We start from the raw sequence: 19562 nt of genomic DNA on the forward strand, positions 1-19562 counted from the left end.
GGAAGATGAGGTGGGGATAACATTGGAACTTGCATAAACTTCTTTCCTGTCTGATCCAATAGTATTTGGACCTGGATTGCCTTCACAGATATCAGAAGGATCCATTGCAAAAACTTATAGCAGGTCAATTGCTCAAAATATAATTCCCTAAATTCCTAAAAAGAAAATATGAGATGAGTTGCTCCTTCTCCTCTCTTGTCCAATATAGGATTCAGTGTTTCAGACTCTTGAAAACTAGTGGGCCAGATGATGAGCCCGATCTGCAAGACTATACTTCTCTACTCCTAATCCATACAACTGGAATGAGATAAAGAGAAAATCATTGTCCAGACTCACACAACTACCGCTTTATTGGCAACTACTCTGGTTGAGCTAGATTATACTCCAGGAAGGAGAGGAGAGATAAGGGTGGGAGGCAGATATGGATAGCACTCAACGATAAATGAAAATAAAAGAAAATAGGTAAAACTAGTATTTCTTTGATGGCTTGTTATAGTTTGAAAGCATGCATGGAAAAAAATACTGTCTTTTAGCTATATTCTCAGATGCCCAGAAAGATAGAAATATTTGCTTCTCTAAAAATACTACCATTATTGAAAATTGAGGAGAAAAATTAGAAGCCAGAAAAGCTTAGGAATATGTAAGCTGATATGACCTACATGAGGCAGATTCAGTAATTGGAAACACATTTTCAATAAACATTTGGAATGATCTTAATTTGGCAATACTCTTTGTCTCTAATTTTATAGATCATGTCTATTATCAAGGAAAACCCTTGAGAGGTACAGGAAATAGTTGCTGTCCCCAGAATAATCAAGTGGGATTTACTCACTATTAATTAGAGCTACTGACTACTATATAACTATTAGAATGGGCCATAACTATTTGAGAAAAAATGTCTGATTATGATGAGTGAAAATTCTTATACATATGTTCTGACTGCCTCAGAATCCTGTGCTGCAATACCTACAGGCCTTGGTTTTGTATATAGGAAGCAAAGGCCAAAGTGCAAAATGTTTGGCAAATCGAGTGTAATATGTGCCTAAGACTGACATGGCAGGCTCTCATATCCATAATGAAAACTACTGACATTAATTTAGGGCAGCCATGGAAAATGCTTTGGAATATTCAAACTAAAGTACATTTAAGATTCATTTATACTAACATGACTTTCTGGTAGGATACCAGTGTATGTTTGATGCAAAATATATATCCAAATTAAACATAGAAAATCAGTACACAGTAGAACCAATATTATAGCTCTACATAAGCCAACATTGGTCAAAACATTTGAAGCACTTAAATGAAGGAACTACTCTGGCAATGCCCACCAAAGACTAGAATTTGAAACTTACTGAGACTTAGTTCTTGATATATAGTTCCCTCTATATTAATATTTGGTGTATAGATAAATTAGGTCAATTTTTCTGGGAAGGAATAGATATCCTTGTTGTAAATATATTTATTTTGTAACAAAAGTAATTTTATTAAAATTACTTTAAAAACACAAACAATGATGATAATGATGAAAAACAAGCCAGTTTCCATATGATTCAGCAATGTCACTTCTAGGTATATGCCCAAGAGAATTGAAAGGATATGTGCAAGTAAAAACTTGTACATGAAAAAATAGGGATTACAGGAGAACCTTGAAGAAGCATGGGCAGAAAGGTATAAAGTATACACAGAAAGACTAAATCTAGAGCACAGGGATATTTTTTTAATGTATGAAAAGGAAGTATGTAAGTTGTAGTTAATGCAAAGCTGTTTTACGAGTTTAGAAGCATGACATAGAGCTCTTTAGTAGAACATGTCAAAAAATAATGTCTTTTTCCAGTGCCCATAATACCATGACAGTTACAAAAGGGGAGGTAATTTATTGAAATTAAGAGCTGTCTAAATTATTAAGTTTAGGAGAGAATATAAACAGGCATATATAACTAATTTGATATTGATTAGCTTATTAATCTCTTTAAATACAATGACATGCACACATATACATATTTATATAAATATATTAAAATTAGTTAATGAGAACTAAATTATATGGGTAAAGCTGTCTTAAAATTATACCTTAAAAATATTATACCTCATGCATTCTTAAAATTAAAAGTTCTCAAATATATCATATATTACTTCCCAGTTTATTTGTTAAAGCCATTCTTTCTGGTATAAATTTCCTTTTTTTATATACAATTATTACTTTTTAATGTAAACATTTTTGAAGTACAACAAACAGAAAAAAAATTGATTAATTCAAGTCAGTGAATTTTTTAGTTAAATAAAATCCATGTCAGTGGGACATGTTTCAAGACACAACATTACCAGCATCCCAGAAGTACCCTCTGTGCCTCCCTCTAGTCATTACCTTACCCCTAGAGGTAAACACTGTCCTAACATCTAATATCATAGTTAGGTTTGCTTGTGTTAAACTTTGTACAAATTAGAATTATATAATATATTCTGCTTGTTCCTGGTGTCTTTGACTCAACATGTGCTTATGATATCCATCCACCCTATGTATATTATTTTCTTTGCTGTAAAATATTCCGTTTGGTGATTATATCACGGTTTATTGATTTTTTCTCTTATTTATTGGTGGATATTTAGGTTGTTTCAGTGTGGCATTATAAAGACTAGTGAGGCTATGAATATTATTTTACATGTCTTTTCATGAACATATGAACACATTTCTTTTTTTTTTTTAATGATTTATTTATTTATTCATCAGAGACACACAGAGAGAGAGGCAGAGACATAGGCAGAGGGAGAAGCAGGCTCCATGCAGGAAGCCTGATATGAGACTCAATCTTGGCACTCTGGGATCACACCCTGAGCCAAAGGCAGACGCTTAACTGCTAAGCCACCCAGGTGTCCCATATGAACACATTTCTATTGGGTATAGCCAAAGAATAAAATTGCCAGGTCATGAGTTATGCATATACTAGACTTTAGTTGATACTGACAAATAGATTTCTTTCCTTCTCTCTCTTTTTTTTTTTTTGAAGTAGAATTGGTATATAACATCACATTAGTTTCAAGTGTGCAACATAATAATTCAATATTTGTATACACTACTAAGTGACATTCAAATCTAGTTACCATCACCACCCAATTGACCCCTTCACCCTTTGACCCACACCAATTCCCTTCTCTTCTGATAATCACTAATCTGTTCTCTGTATATATGTTTGTTTTATTTTAGCTGTTCTTTTGTTTTTGTTTTCTTTTTTAAGATTTTATTTATTCATGAGAGACACACAGAAAGAGGCAGAGACATAGGCAGAGGAAGAAGCAGGCTGCCTGCGGGGAGCCTGATATGGAACTTGATTCTAGGACCTGAGCCAAAGGCAGATGCTCCACCACTGAGTTACCCATGTGGCTATTTTGTTTTTTTGATTCCACGTATAAGTGAAATCATATGATATACATCTTTCTCTGACTTATTTCACTTGGCACAATACCCTAAGGCCCACCCATGTTATGACATGGCAAGAATTCCTTCTTTTTTATGGCTAAGTTGTATTTCAGTGTGTGTGTGTATATTGCATTTCTATCCATTTATCCATGGATAGACACTTACATTGTTTTCATATTTTGGCTATTGTAAATAATGCTGCAGTGAGCATAGGGGTGTTCTCAAATTAGTGTTTTCATTTTCCTCAGATAAATATCCAGAGCTGAAATAGCTGGATCTATTTTTAATTTCTTGAGGAAGTTCTATACTGTTTTCCATAGTGGCTGTACTGGTTTACATCCCAACAAACAGTGTAATGTGTTTCTTTTCCTCCACATCCTCTCCAATACTTGTTATTTCTTCTCTTTTTGACCAGCCATTCTAATAGGTGTGAGGAGATATGTCATGGTGGTTTTGATTTGAATGCCTTTGATAATTCAGTTATCACTAATTGATAATTAATAATGTTGAACATCTTTTCATGTGTCTATTGGCCATCTGTATGTCTTCTTTGGACATAAGTCTATTGAGATCATCTGCCCATTTTTAAATTGGGTTGTTTGTGGATTCTTTTGCATGGAGTTGTTAGAGCTCTTTACAGATTTTGGATATTAACCTCTTATCAGATATATAATTTACAAATATTTTCTCCAGTGGGTTACCTTTTCATTTTGTTGGTGGTTTCCTTTGCTGTGCAGAGCTTTTTAGTTCAATATAGCCCCACTTGTTTATTTTTTCTTTTGTTGCTTTTATTTTTGGATTTAGTCCAAAAATTCAATGCCAAGACTGATGTCAAGAAGCTTACTGCCTATGCTTTCTTCTCAGAATTTTATGATTTCAGGTCTTACATTCAAGTATTTAGTATATTTTGAGTTAATACCTAGAAAACCAATGCATAATGTAAAAGGCACCACTATGCTTTAAAGTGATTAATTGGGAAACTCACCTTCATTTTGTCTTTTTTCCTATTTTTTTGTAATGCGTAATATTTTTTTTTTGCAATGCGTAATATTGTAAAGAATTTCTGAGATGTATTATTTTAAAATATTTTCACAACATAATACGTGAAAGTGGCCCAGGTACTACAACAGAAATTTATTTGCTTAGACTATATTTTAAGGTATAATAGATACCTATGATAAATTTTCAATATAATAAGACTAATTATGCTCAATTGCAAGAGAAACTACATGTTATATAAAATGGAGAAAAAAACCTTATAAGGCAATTCAGCCAAATATAAGGCATATTCAGCCAAAAGATTATATAAATCTATTATAATAAGGCTTCAATCAGTAAATCATATGAAATATGAAAAAAACCCATCAGTTTGCAGATGTGACTGAGCAGGTGTTTTATTATAGGTTGCTTTTAATATAGTAATATAAAAGCATATGGGAGATTTAGCAGATGTGGTCAAATGTTCAAGCTCTGTAGAAATTATTAAATTTTGTCATGGAAAAAGTAACAGATTTTAAAATCCAAAGTTTTGTGCATAAGTCAGCAACTTGGTGGTTAACTGAATTTTTAAAAATAGCTTTATTGTGGTATAATTGATATACAAACAACTACAAATACAATTTGATGAATTTCAACATATTTGAACACTTGTGATACCTTCACTACGATCAAGGTAATAGATATATTCAACGCATTCTCAAAATTTTCTTCAGTCCCTTTTCTTTTGTTTTTGTGGAATCATGCAACATTTGCTCCTATGTAAATGGCTTATTTCTCTTAGCATAAGGTCCTCCAGATTCACACATGTTGTTGCAAATGGCAGAATTTCCTTCTTTTGTAAAGCAAAACAATATTCTATTGTATGTATGTACCTCATTTTCCTTAGCCATTCATCTGCCAGTGGACAGAGGGTTGTTATACGTCTTGACTATTCTGAATAATGCTGCAGTGAACATGGGAATGCCAATTCTCAGCATTCTGGGACATTCCCTCAGGTGGCTAACTGAATTTAGCTGTAAAATATATTTGAAAATCAACTCATATACTCATTAGAGTTGAAAATGTTAACTTAAAAGTTGACATTTTAAAAAGTACCAGACAAAGCAATATATGGATTTTTGGTATATTTGAATTAATTTTATCTTAAGAAAATCAATATTTTACATTTTGGGATGCCTGGGTAGCTTAGTGGTTGAGTATCTGCCTTTGGGTCAGGCTATGATCCCAGAGTCCTCGGATTAAGCCCTGTGTTGAGCTCCCCACAGGGAGCTTGCTTCTCTCTCTGCCTCTTTCTCTGCGTCTCTAATGAATATATAAATAAAATTTTTAAAAAAGAAATGTATGTATCGGGGTACCTGGATTAAGCTATTGACTCTTGAGTTTGTCTCAGGTCATGATCTCAGGGCCCTGAGATGGATGGAGCCCCTCCTCATCTGATTCCATGCTGGGGGAGAATGAAAGGGGTGGTCTGCTTCAGGATTCTCTCTCCTTCCTCCTGTCTCCCTCACCCCATGCTCTGTCTCTCAAATAAATAAATATTTAAAAAAAATACACACATTTATTTTCCTTGAGTTAATCTTATTTATTTTTTAAAGATATTTATTTATTTATTTATTTATTTATTTATTTATTTATTTATGAGAGACACAGATAGAGAGGGGCAGAGACATAGTCAGAGAGAGAAGCAGGCGCTATGTAGGGAGCCCAAAGTGAGACTCGATGCTGGGACTCCAGGATCACACTCTGGGCCAAAAACAGGTGCTCAACCTCTGAGCCACCCAGGCATTCCTTGAATTAATTTTATATTGGAGTTTTAAAATACTCATTAATTTGAACTATAAAACTTAATTATCATAAATTATTTTTTTCTTGTTCATATGCAAATGAGTTAAAACATGATGACTATGCATGCATTGGAATTATTCTTAATCATGTCTCAAGAAAAACATTTGTCTTGGGACACCTGGGTGGCTCAGCGGTTGGGCACCTGCCTTCAGCTCAGGTCCTGATCCCAGGATCCAGGATTCAGTCCCGCATGGGGCTCCCTGCATGGAGCCTGCTTCTCTCTGCCTATATCTCTGCCTTTCTCTCTCAGTCTGTGTCTATCATGAATAAATAAATAAATCTTAAAAAAAAAACAGAGAAAAAAAGAAAAGAAAAACATTTGTCTCAATATTTCTGAGGAAAATAGCAATTTTAATTGCCACATATTATAATTTATATCATGCCATCATAGATCAAAGTTAACAATTTCTGTCACATAATATTTTCTGTTATTTCAAAGGAAACTGAGAAATATCTATGATATATAAACCAGTAATTATAGTTTATGGTTTAATTTTATTCTTATGTATACATTTTATTTTATTTTATTTATTTTTAAATATTTTATTTATTTATTCATGAGAGACACAGAGAGGCAGAGACAATAGTAGGCTCCCTGCAGGTACCCCGATGTGGGACTCCATCCCAGGACCCCAGGATCACAACTCAAGGCAAAGTCAGATACTCAACCACTGAGCCACCCAGGCACCCCTTATATGCATATTTTAGAAGTTCATATATACATAAAATTAATTTTGACAAAACTTATAAACTGATTTTCCCTGTTCTACTATGCAGAATATTATATTTTAATTGATTTATTTTCAATTTAAATTACATCTTTTTAATTGAATTCTTATAACCCTTAAGGACAGAATATAGCTTATGAATTGTGAATTGCCACTGATTTATTGGTAAATAAACTTGCTTTTGAATATAAATATTTTATATTATTTATTTTACATTACTGGAAATAGCTTTAATAAATAATTATATATAAGTATTAATTCCTATAAGCTCTCACTTCCCTAAGTTTCTATTTTTGTCCAAAAATTCTGTCTTTATTAAATAGCTAGACTTTCTACTGAGACTGTTAATATTGAAATCAAATCATTTACATAAAAGCAATTGCATAATCTTTCACAGTAATATCAGATATAAAAATATTTGCTAGGGGTGCCTTGGTGGCTCAGTAGGTTAAGTGTCTGCCTTTGGGATACAGCCCCAATCCAGTTCCCCGCTCAGCAGGGAGTCTGCTTTTCCCTTTTCCTATGCCTCTCCCCAACCCCTCTCATGCTCATGCTCTCTCTCTCTCTCAAATAAATTAAATCTTTAAGAATATATATTTGCCCTATTACTGAGAATAATGTACTTTTAGATTTGTACTTATTTTGATGGAATGCAATATAATATCAGTGTAATCCTCTATTCTACATTATCAATATTTTTTAATCCAAAATTGATAATTGATCTTCATAATTACATACTAACTTTACCCTTGGCTCTCTGATAACATCTTGATTACCTCTGTATTCAAATAAGTAATAATAAACAAGTGAAACAAAAAACCCATTTGACTTAGTGTCAAAACATCCTATAGAATGTCAAGTTGGATACCTGGTAAAAGAGTTATAGTTAAGAGAAATCATCTTGATGCCTATATTCATCATCCATAGCATTAATTTTATTTTTTTATTTTATTTTATGTTTTTAGATTTTTAAATTATTTTATTAAGATTTTATTTGTTTATTCATGATAGACACAGAGAGAGAGAGAGAGGCAGAGACACGGGCAGAGGGAGAAGCAGGCTCCATGCAGGGAGCCCGACAAGGGACTTGATCCTGAGACTCCAGGGTCATGACCTGGATGATGGTGGCGTTAAACCACTGAGCCACCTGGGCTGCCCCACAGCATTAATTTTAAAACATAAGTGTAACAATGCCATTGATTGAAAGAGCTCTAAATAATAATTTGTATTTTAAAATAACTCTACATATATATTGAAAAATGTAATAAGAATTTGCATGATTGATGTAGGTGACTGTTCAAGGATGCTATAAAAATAACAAGAGGACAGAAGTGTATTTCTCATTCAGAAATCATTTATTAGGCATTTATAATATGCTACTGTTGTAAACACTGAGGAATTAATAATGAATTATGCTCTCTGCCTTGCATCAGTTCAGTCTACAGGAATGAGTAAGCAGAGCTTCAATTCAGTATGACAAGTATTTTGATAGAGTTTGCTTTAGATATCAGCAAGAGAAAACCCATGGTGGGTTATCAAAAACTTCCAGGAGAATATAACTGACCAACAGAGTTTATAAGCTTAAAAATTAAAATATATTTTAATCTAAAATTTTTTGTCCTCAGGAGAATTTTTTTTAAGATAATTAGATATATACTTCTGGAAATAGCACGTTGATGTTGTCCTTAATTCATCTTTTTATTTTTTAATTTTAAAATAGCATATTTTTGTATTAAAATCAATATCCATTGGTGTTTAACATCCTTATTATTTTCTGATTAGATATTGGACAAATTAGAATCTGATCTTTTGTCCCTTCACTTTCAAACAGGATAATTTAGATTATATTTCATTAGTAGCAAACAAAACAAAATATTTCTTCTTACACTTTATAAGTGAGGCCAATTTAGTTTTTAAGGAAAAAATTATCAGTCAATTCTTTTTATGAAATCAATATCTTCAGCATTTATCAACATTTTTCTGTTGATAATTATATTCTTGAGAACAAGTCTATTTACTTTTTTTTTTTATTGATATGGGAAGTTCAAATTTTGGAGAGTTTTCCTATCTGATTTCTCCAGACAAATAGTTAATTCTTCATTGTTTTTTTTTTTTTATTTTTATTTATTCACAATAGGCACACAGTGAGAGAGAGAGAGGCAGAGACACATGCAGAGGGAGAAGCAGGCTGCATGCACCGGGAGCCTGACGTGGGATTCGATCCGGATCTCCAGGATCGCGCCCTGGGCCAAAGGCAGGCGCCAAACCGCTGTGCCACCCAGGGATCCCCAAATAGTTAATTCTTTTAATGTTCCCTCAAAGAAAAGAGTTCAAATAAATCACTGAATGTCTTTAGTCAGTTCTCTTGTAAGTTCCTTGAATTCAAGGAAACTAGTTTTTGATGACCTAAATTTATATAACTCCTGTGATGACATCTCAATATCTTAGAATATTTTAAAAATCTACTTGGAATGTGTTATCTATTTGGTCATCTATATACCATTATTTATGGGTAATTGGACTATGGATTAATCCACAATTTCCATGCTAGTAACCATATTAGGCTATTGTCCTATCAATGTTTAGTACATAATGGGTACACTATACATATTATAAAATAAACTAGAAAATTGTTGAATATATAATTTTAATGATATATTTAAATGATTATTTAAATGATATAAAAATGATTTAAATGATTATTTAAATGATTATTAAATAATATATTTAAATGATTATGTCTTTTCAGATTAATCTCTTTTGAGATTTTACCATTACATTTAAGAATAAATGTCCAAATATTTACATGCATTGCTTTTAAATTAAATCTTATAAATTTATCCCATTACACAGACTGAATTTGATGCTAATTTTGTCATCAACTCTCATCGTTTTACAAGCATATCAAATATGTTCTCATTCAGGTAATTAATTAAAAATTTACAATAGGTTAAGGCAGAAAAGAAGCCCTTTGTGCATAATTAATACTCTTTCTAGGAGATGGCGTTCATTCTTTAATCAACTCACTCTGGTGGGGGTCATTGGTATGTTACTAGTTTGCCTAATGGAATTGGCATCAAACTCATAATTCTTCATTTTAGCTATAAAAATGTGAACAACTTAACATTACATTTTCAGTGGATTTTCCAGTGATATAATATAGCTATATTTAAAGTTTAACTTTGAATAAACTGGAAAATGTTTAATATTAACATGTCACAAATGTTATGAAATTTGTGTCTACTTCAGCATTTTGCTTGACTAATATCTATTTTCTTCCACATAAAAACTGAGTCGTCAATTGTTGGTCATCAATTGTTGACTTCTAGTAAATAATCAACCCATGTATAACCATTAACAATTTTTGAGTATATAAAATATTGCTTCTCTCAAGGAACTTAATAGCACTTAATCTTCAATGAAACTTTTCTGAAAATAATGTCATGTCAAAGAATCAAAAATGTGGAAAAACATTGAATAGGTCATTTCTCAGGGGTGGGATTATTGAAAGAATTGATTATGCATTCTAATTTGAATCATTTTTAATATTTAAAAGCAAGCGCATTCCATTATATTAAAATTATCTTTGTAAATCAATATATTTTCATAAGATTGATTCAAGTGGAATTCTAAGATCTCCAATGCCATGTTATTTCAGATATTAAAAAACAACTTTTTAAAAAAGATTTTATTTATTTATTATTTATTCATGAGAGACACAGAGAGGGAGGCATAGACATAGACAGAGGGAAAAGCAGGCTCTCCACAGGGAGTCTGATAAGGGACTGGATCCCAGTCCCCAGTATCATGCCCTGAGTTGAAGGCAGATGCTCAACCACTGAACCACCCAGGCATTCCAAAAAACAACTTAAATGCTTAAGAACAATAGAACAGTTAGGTGCATTTTGTTAAATTCATACAAATCAAAACATGTAACTAGTTTTAAGCATGATATATTTACATACCTTTTGATTTAGTGATTCCACTAAAAGCATCATAATCAAATAGAAAGATAGGCAGATAGAAAGCCAGATCACAGATAAACAGATACAAAGACAAAGGTACAGAGAGGTAATAGATAAATAGATGATAGATGATAGATAGATAGATAGATAGATAGATAGATAGATAGATAGATAATAGATAGATCATAGATAATAGATGATAGAAAGATACAAAAGGCAGTTATATGCATAGATAAACACACATACAAATATATATTAAGAAGTAGGTATATAGGTGGACAGATGGACAGAAATAGATGATAGAAAGTCATACAGATCAATAGACAAGAAGATAGATTTATGGACAGACAGGCAGAGATCTACAGATAACAGATACAGAGAGAGAGGTATGGATAGAGAGAAAAATAAGCAGATAGATAAACAAATAAAATGACATACATATATTCATATAGCCTGATAAATAGAAGAATAAGAACCATATACAGAAAGAGACAGAGAGAGAATGATTGTTTATTTTCCTAACACCTGGGACAAGGCATTTTTTAAGGAAGGCATAGTTATTTTTTAGGAGGAAATTTATTAACACTGAGGTAGAACTGAAAAATCTTAAAATGCATTTCCTTGAGAAGTATGACAAAATATCTATGGAGATGGTTAAGTTGCTCACAGTTGAAGAATGAAAATTATTTTCACCTAAAAAATTAAAAGTAGATGGAAGCCCTAAGCATGGAATAAGAAGGATGTGTATGTTGTTTTATATCACTGATGAAAAGGTTCTGCTGACAAAAATGGAAGCAGAAAATGGAAGTCTAGTGTTAATTTTGATGTTATTTTCTATTTCTATGCGGAAAATACCTTCTTCACCAAGCAAATCACAGTGAAATCAATCAAACTCAAAAATCTTGGGAACAATTTGTATTTTACCTAGTAATATTTTATAAAGGTATAAAATCTGATTAAATATCATCAGCTCTTCTGGAATCGATTGACTTCCAATAGGGTGCTGATCCAATGACTCAATTTTTAGAGGACCACATACTTCCAGGGCTGATATGAATTCTTTGGTTATATCAATAAAAAAAATTAAATCCTTGCCTCCATTAAACTTATTTTCTAATATAAGTGTATAGATTATAAACAAATAAAAAGTTAATATATAACCTATGATGAGTGTTAAGTCTATGGGAAAAAAATAAAAGTTGGATAGGAAATATTGATGTGGAAATGATTGATGTATAGTGTTTGAAAAGGCTTCACTTAAGGAGAGACCTGGAGTTCATTTGTTCACATGAAAAAAAAAAAATTCTGGCAGAGAGAAACGTGCAAAGACCCTGAATCAGATAGTTCCTGGCATGGCAGAGGAATATCAAAAATGCTCATATTACAGAATAGTCTTCAGAAGCAGTAGGAGGAGTAGGAAGAAGGGTAGGTGTAGCAGGAGGTGAAGTCTTTACTTCTCTTTAGCTAGCAGAAGGCTAGATCATGAATATCTGTTAGGTTATTGTAATGATTTCAGGAAAATACTTAGTCAAGGCTGGCTATGCTGTGATATATATAATCAAATTATCAGTGACCTCACTCACACAATATTTACTTGTTTGCTCACAGAAAGCTTTAGAGGTCAGGTAACCAACATACAGGAAAAGAGCATAATTCTTGGTTCAATATTCTATCCTATATGAAAGGGAGTAGGATCTAACACACAAGTGGAGGGTTCACTTTACTTTAAATGGATGACAGTTTTTGTGAGAAGAGAGGACAGAAAATATGGGAACAAATTCAGTTATGTTGGTAGGGAGATACGACACTCAGAGCATATGGAAGTTCTCCTGATTGTTTCCATCTTCTCAGTGACTTTGGAAAGAGTTATCAGTTGAGAATATGAATGTGGAGAGGTATTGGTGGTTTGAGGAGAAAGAAACCGAGAAAGTGCCATCTAGAAGAGATAGCAAATGAATGGATTAGGGATACACAACACATTCCTTCGTATGTTAAAGTGCCCATTTGAAATTTATAGCCCAGAATTTAAGGCGAGACCTGGCAGCAAATTTGTGTGATTTTCTTCAGCCACATTCATTTGCATGTAGAAGCTGATAAACACAGAATTGGGTTTTTCCCCAGGTGAGTAAAATGAGGAGCATTGAAGGTTAATGCTAGTGTGTGGTTACAATAATGGTTATTTGAATCTCAGCTATGTTGAAAGGGAAGTGAACATATGAAGGGGTGGAGGAATTATTAAAAAGTCTAAGTTTCATTGTATTATTGGTTGAGCTGAATTTGAAGACTTTCTTGGTAGGGTAATAGAAATAGTGAACATGGGTGATACAATGCTGATACTCAAAATTGAAATAATAGATTGGTTGTATTTATTGATACAAGTGAAATATGGGTAAGTGATTTTTATCAGTGAGAGGGCCAATAGCAAACAGGGAGCACAATGGAACTGAAATAGCTTGAGGTCTTGTTTGTAAAAATGTGAGTATAGAGAAAACATAAGGGATTGTGTAATAATGAGGGGATTAGTAACAACTCACTTGGAGATCCAGAGAGGAAGAGTTTATAGAACCTGGAGGGAAAGAATAAACAGAGTAAATATATTTAATGCTTATTTATTTATTTATTTATTTATTTATTCATTTATTTATTCATTTATTTATAATTTTGAGCAGGCTCCGCACCCAGTGCGGAGCCCCATGTGGGGCTCAATCTCATGACCCTAAGATCATGACCTGAGCTAAAACCAGGAGTTGGACACTGAGCTACCCAAGGACCCCCAAAGTGAACATTTTTAAATTTGCACAGCAAACAAAAGATCTCTAGCATTCAGATATAGATAATAGGATTTTTTTTTTTTTTTAATGGAGCACAAGGTACTGAGTGCACTCTGACTGAATCTTTGAAGGGTTATCTGTTTGGATATTGATGTAACCTAAAAATATGACCTGAGTAAATTTGAAGAGTGTGACAGTTCTAGAAGAAAATGGCTGTTACAGGAATAGGAAAAAGGCAAGTGAAGCTTTAGGGTTTTAATGTACGTTCCCTAGATAGAGAAGGAGGGTTTTGTATAGTTGGACATAAAAAGCCCAAGAAGGCTTGTGTGAGCACAAAACCGAATATATTGTTTTGATTCTTGATAGAGTGATCCTTTTGCTCATTATGTAATGTCCATCTAACTCTAGTAATTTCTTTGCTCTGAAATCTACTTTAGCTGCTATAAATATCCACTCCTGTTTTTCATTTTATTATGGTTTGTCTGATACATCTTTTTCCATTCTTTTATATATCTTTAAAAGATTTATTTATTTATTTATTTATTTATTTATTTATTTATTTATGAGAGATAGCATGAGCTTGTGGTGGGGGGTGTCAGGGAAAAGCAGAGGGAGAGGGAGAAACAGACTCCCAGTTGAGCAAGGAGCCCTACCAGTGGCTTGATCCCAAGACCCTAAGATCATAATCTGAGCCGAATGCAGACTCTTAATGGACTGAGCCACCCAGGTGCCCTTAGATACTTGGTTTTTTAAGTTATCATTTAAATTCCAGTTAGCTAATATGCAGTGCAGTATAATATTAGTTTCACATAAATATGTTGTGACTTAAGTCAATTTCTTATCCATAGCATAGTGTTAAATTGTATTTCTATTCAATTAGTTTTAGGATATTTTTAGATTTACAGAAGAAATGTTATGACAATATAAAGTTCCTGCAGATCTCACACCCAGTTTCTCCTATTAATATCTTACTACTATGGTACATTTGTCATGACTAAGGAACTGGTGTTAATACATAATTATTAATTAAAGTTCAGACTTTATTTAGATTGCTTTCATTTTTACTTAAAATTCCTTTTCTATTCCAGATATCCCCTCAAGGATACTATATTACATTTAGTTGTCATGTCTTCCTAGGCTCAGAATTTTCTTGGTTTTGATGCCTTGATAGTTTTGAGGTGTAATGGTTAGATATTTTGTAGTCTATCTTCAAATTGGGACTTACTTTTTTTTTAAATCAGGTTGGAATTCTGTGTTTTTGGACAGAAGAACACAGAGATAAAATGCTATTTAAAGCACAGTATTTCGAGAGTATATATCCTAACATGACTTACCAATGTTGTTGACCTTGATCACCTGGCTAAAATAGTGTTTGTCTGGTTTCTCTGCAGTAAATTTACTCTTTTCACACTTCCCTCTTCGGAAGAAATCATTGTGTGCAAACCACACTTAAGGGATGGGAAATAAGATATTATATTATTTCAATTATGTGAAATATTCAGAGCAGACAAATTTAAACAGAAATCTGTGATGACCTGGGACTGAGGGTGAGAATGGGAACGGGCTCCAAACAGGCTTACTGGAATTATTTGAGGGTGATGAAAATGCTTTAAAAGGGGCCTCTGGTGATTATACAACTCTATAAAACTCTAAAATTAGTTATAAATAATGAAAATTTATTGAATTGAGAATAATTATGGATGAATATCATGATGTATTAATTATGCCTCACTAAATTTATTGAAATTATCATTAGAAAGTAAAAGTTGAAGAAAATTAGAGAAAAAAGTTCCCTCAGATAAATGTACTTTACAGATGTTTCACAGTAGAATGCAGACATTATGTATGGCTCATCCTCTGTGCTTCTGGATAAATATTGTAAACTGATAGAACTACTGCATAGGAAAATAATTGTGACACTTAGCTTTATATGGCAGCCACTGTTTATTCTTGTGAAGAGTAGCATTATAAAAAGTCAGCTATGGGTTTTTCAATCATTACCTTTTGCATATGGCATACTTAGAAGAAATTATTGTATATGATAACATATTTATTGAAATGATTATTTTATAGAGCAATCACTTGCCAGAACAATAAAAGTATAGAAAACAAATGAGGACTGCCAGCAGATTTTCTGTTAGTTAATTTCCAGAATCCTAATATGCAATGTTAGTTCCAAAAACAAAGCTTCAGAAGTCCTTATTACTGGTTAAATGACAGCTATGATAATAAATAGCTTATCATTAATATAATTTAGAGATTCATGATTTACATTAACCTGTTCATTACCACTTCTTATTGATCAATATTTTATATTGGTATTATGTAGTTGTCTTTACACGCTTCAGTAATATTAGATGACAAGAGTGATTGAAGAAAAACTGATATGAAGTTTGAAATGAAACTTTAATATTTAAACAGAAATGTGATGAACACATGGCATTCATTTTATTTTCCTCCTGAAGACAGGGAAAGACATATTTTTCAGTATCTAGCTCTGGCCAATGTAATATAACCAAAAGTGTTATAAGCCACCCCAGGCTTGGCCTATAAATACATCCCACACAGAATCCTGTCCCATTCTTTCCTTTTCTAGTGTAATCTTGGATGGGAACATAAAGGATGGTGATAATCCAAGGGTGAATAAACGAAATCTCTTAATAATTTCATGGAGAGGACCCCTTACCATAACTTCCAATCTCACTGAGCTGTGAAATGGTTAGTGATAAATTATGTTGAGCCACTGAGATTGGTGAGGCAGATTTTCTATTAGCTTGTATGCAGAGTTCTAATTTATATCATTAGTTCCTATCTAAAATAAAATAATACATTTGAAATACCTATATGTGCATATTTCCTGGTTAATATTTTTACTGTCCTTCTTTGGAGCTTTTAAAATGCATATGGGGATGTTGCTAAATATTATATAAATGCACATACACACTAGAAATTGATTTTGGTGTATTGAGCACTTGCTGTGTGCTATATAGTGTTCTAAATATTCTATATGCATTCATTTAAAAGATCTCATCTGCAACCAGTGAGACTGGTGCTATTATTATCATCATTTAACAGATGAGGAAACTCAGTGGAAGTAAACTTTCATGCTAATGTTAGAATATATTTCTAAGAAATGGAATAACTGGTACTGGAACACAGATAGATTTGCAAGAATGAGCTCTTAACTACTAGGAAAAACCAGGGGATATAAATGTATACATGAAACTGGTTTTGCACATTTTATCCTCTTGTAATTTTAGTATATGCTCATTACCTTACAACCCTTTAAATATATACAGATTCATACATAATTTTTTGTATTAATGAATAATAATGTCAATAATAATCACAATTATAAAAATAAGAGTAGAAAACACATCAATATAGTATGTCAATATATGAAAGATATCTTCAGGGCTAATATTGATGTAGTAGATTCTCTGAGGTTAGTGCTAAGAATAAAACCAAATCTGCAGATCAGAAAACTCAGAGAATGTTGTTGTGCCCAAGATTGCGAATCAGAGAAACCACCAAAGAGCTGACACCGGTGCAAACACACGAGGGTTTATTTACAAGCTCGAGCTTGGGTCCAAGTATACCCGACACAGTGGAGCAGGGACTTGGACCCCGAGGCTAAGAGGCTTAGCTGCTTTATAGGGGCCAATGGCCAATGGGATTATAACACACTTGGAAGTTGCACAGTCATGTTGGTCTGCACACAGGTGGCCAATTGAATCACAATTTACCCTAGAGTGACCATTTGAACTGGCCTATCACTCTGGTCAGAATTGGTGTGCAGTTTTGGCGGGCACAAGGCGGGGTTACATTTTTATGAGCCGATTTCTGATAAGGGTGTGCCCAGCGGCTTGACTAGAGTGGGGCAGCGTCTTAAGCAATAAGCAGGTCATGTGGGGGTCATACAGGAGGTGGCAGGTGCAGCACAAAATGGAGTTAGTCCTGCTCTGCTTGTCCAGGGGTAGGGGATTTTTGTTAAATTTCCTGGGTCCCACAATGTGACCCTATGTGCTCTCAACTACTACAATATCTCTTTTCCTGGTTAATTCTGCATCTGCCATCATCAAATAGGAAACACAACCATGATTAAAATGGCAATCAGCAAACAAATCTTTTGTAAGGGAATTATATTTTGTGTGGTAGATATAAATCTGTGTCAATGCTTTACAATGACAGCATTTTAACTTCAAGCCAAAATGGACAATAACAGGCTTCTCTAAGTGGCAGTCACAATTCCTTTATTAATCAGCTATATTCAGCATGGTGAAAACAGGTTCTAAAACCCTGAACTAGGAAGCAAAGTAACAATTTATGATTTTATATGCTGCTCACCTTTAAAACCCTCTGTTTTAAATTGGAAACTCAGTTGCAGATTTCACTAGGGAACTTGCTGACTATGTAGGTATTTCCTGACATGCAGATCAGACCACTTGATACAGGTTGCCATTTGAAGACTGCCAGGACTTTTCAGTCTCCAAATACATTCTCACTGACTTAGTGCATAAATGCCAGCCCTAAAGTTTTAAAGAAGACAGTTAAAATTTAAATATATTTTCTGGAAAGGCTACCACTATAAGCCATTGTCAGCCACTTATCAATTCAATTATTAATAAACCTATTATATTATTTATAAAATGAAGCTAGATTTTACAGTATGATGGATGGAATCTCTTTCTTTACCCATAGCATTTTTGCCTTCTATTTCACAATATTTATCAAAATAGATACTCCCCAAAACAGTAATAAAGATTTGCTTACATAGAGATTATTTGGAGCAAGTTACTTTTATTAGAACCAGAACATATCTGAAACCAGAACGCTTGTAAGAGAGACAGGCTCAGGTTAAATATTACAGTAGGCTGCAAGCAGGTGGAATGACAGCAGTAGGATACTGATCAGAACCACAGATCTCAGAGAAGGGAATAATGTCAAAACTAAAATTTAAGCTAACTCAGGAATAAAAATGTATATGGTAATAACGTATATTTATATCCAAATTTTGTATAGGAATTATTTTTATGGCATCATTCTAATGAATTTTAGAAATGTAAATATTACACATATCATCAAAAAATTTACTCAGAGATTTTTATCTGGTCTTTATCAAATATTCAAAGAACAGATATCTCCAATAAAGCATTTTTTTTCTCATGAGAAAACAGCAACAATAATAACCACAAAAACTCCACAATTCATTTTGTCAGGCTTGTGAAACATTGGTAACAGCCTGACAGGCTAGGTAAAAGAAGAATATCATAGGCCAATCTCAATATTGAACATGCAGTTCTTATGCAAAGTATTCACACATACTTAAAAAAAAAATCTATCCCACTAGAAATCAAATGCAACTTGCTTCACCTGGAAAAGATAACTAAAAATTATAGCAGTCTCAGTGCATTAAAATACTAAAAAGTAGTACTTCAGTCAGTAACGAAAAATATATTTGATGCCTCTTGTTCTCCTTAACATTGCAGTTTTAGGCACCAGCTATATACACAGTTTTAAGCACCTGCAAATAAAACCAATCAAAACCAAGAAAATGCAACAAAAATTTAAAAGACCTTAGATGAATATAAAATATCTTCATGAATAAAAGTGTCTTGAAAGTCAATATTTTTAAAAGATGTAAATACTGAAGTGGCACACTATATTTATAAAGGAAAATTTAATATCATTAAAATGTTAATATTCCCCAAATCCACCTATACATGCAATGCAATTTCAGACTCATAAATGAGATTTTCATGAAATCTTATGACAAGCTGATTCTATAACTTATATGAAGATCCAATAATCAAAAATAGCTAACAATAAAAATAAC

At 32.9% G+C, this 19562-nt stretch overlaps 1 long non-coding RNA gene across 1 annotated transcript in view; it reads right to left on the reverse strand.

The window, feature by feature from the left end:
• Window positions 1-13323: 13323 nt before the first annotated feature.
• Window positions 13324-19562, reverse strand: part of LOC111097208 — a 76970-nt gene continuing 70731 nt past the window's right edge. Inside the window, exons 3-5 of the long non-coding RNA XR_005362844.1 lie at window positions 18074-18255; window positions 15061-15174; window positions 13324-13521 (exon numbers count right to left, since the gene is read on the reverse strand). This is a non-coding gene — a long non-coding RNA (uncharacterized LOC111097208). The remainder of the gene's footprint in view (window positions 13522-15060; window positions 15175-18073; window positions 18256-19562) is intronic.

Source organism: Canis lupus, chromosome 8 (assembly GCF_011100685.1).
Source record: "Canis lupus familiaris isolate Mischka breed German Shepherd chromosome 8, alternate assembly UU_Cfam_GSD_1.0, whole genome shotgun sequence".
NCBI classification, from domain to species: Eukaryota; Metazoa; Chordata; class Mammalia; order Carnivora; family Canidae; genus Canis; species Canis lupus.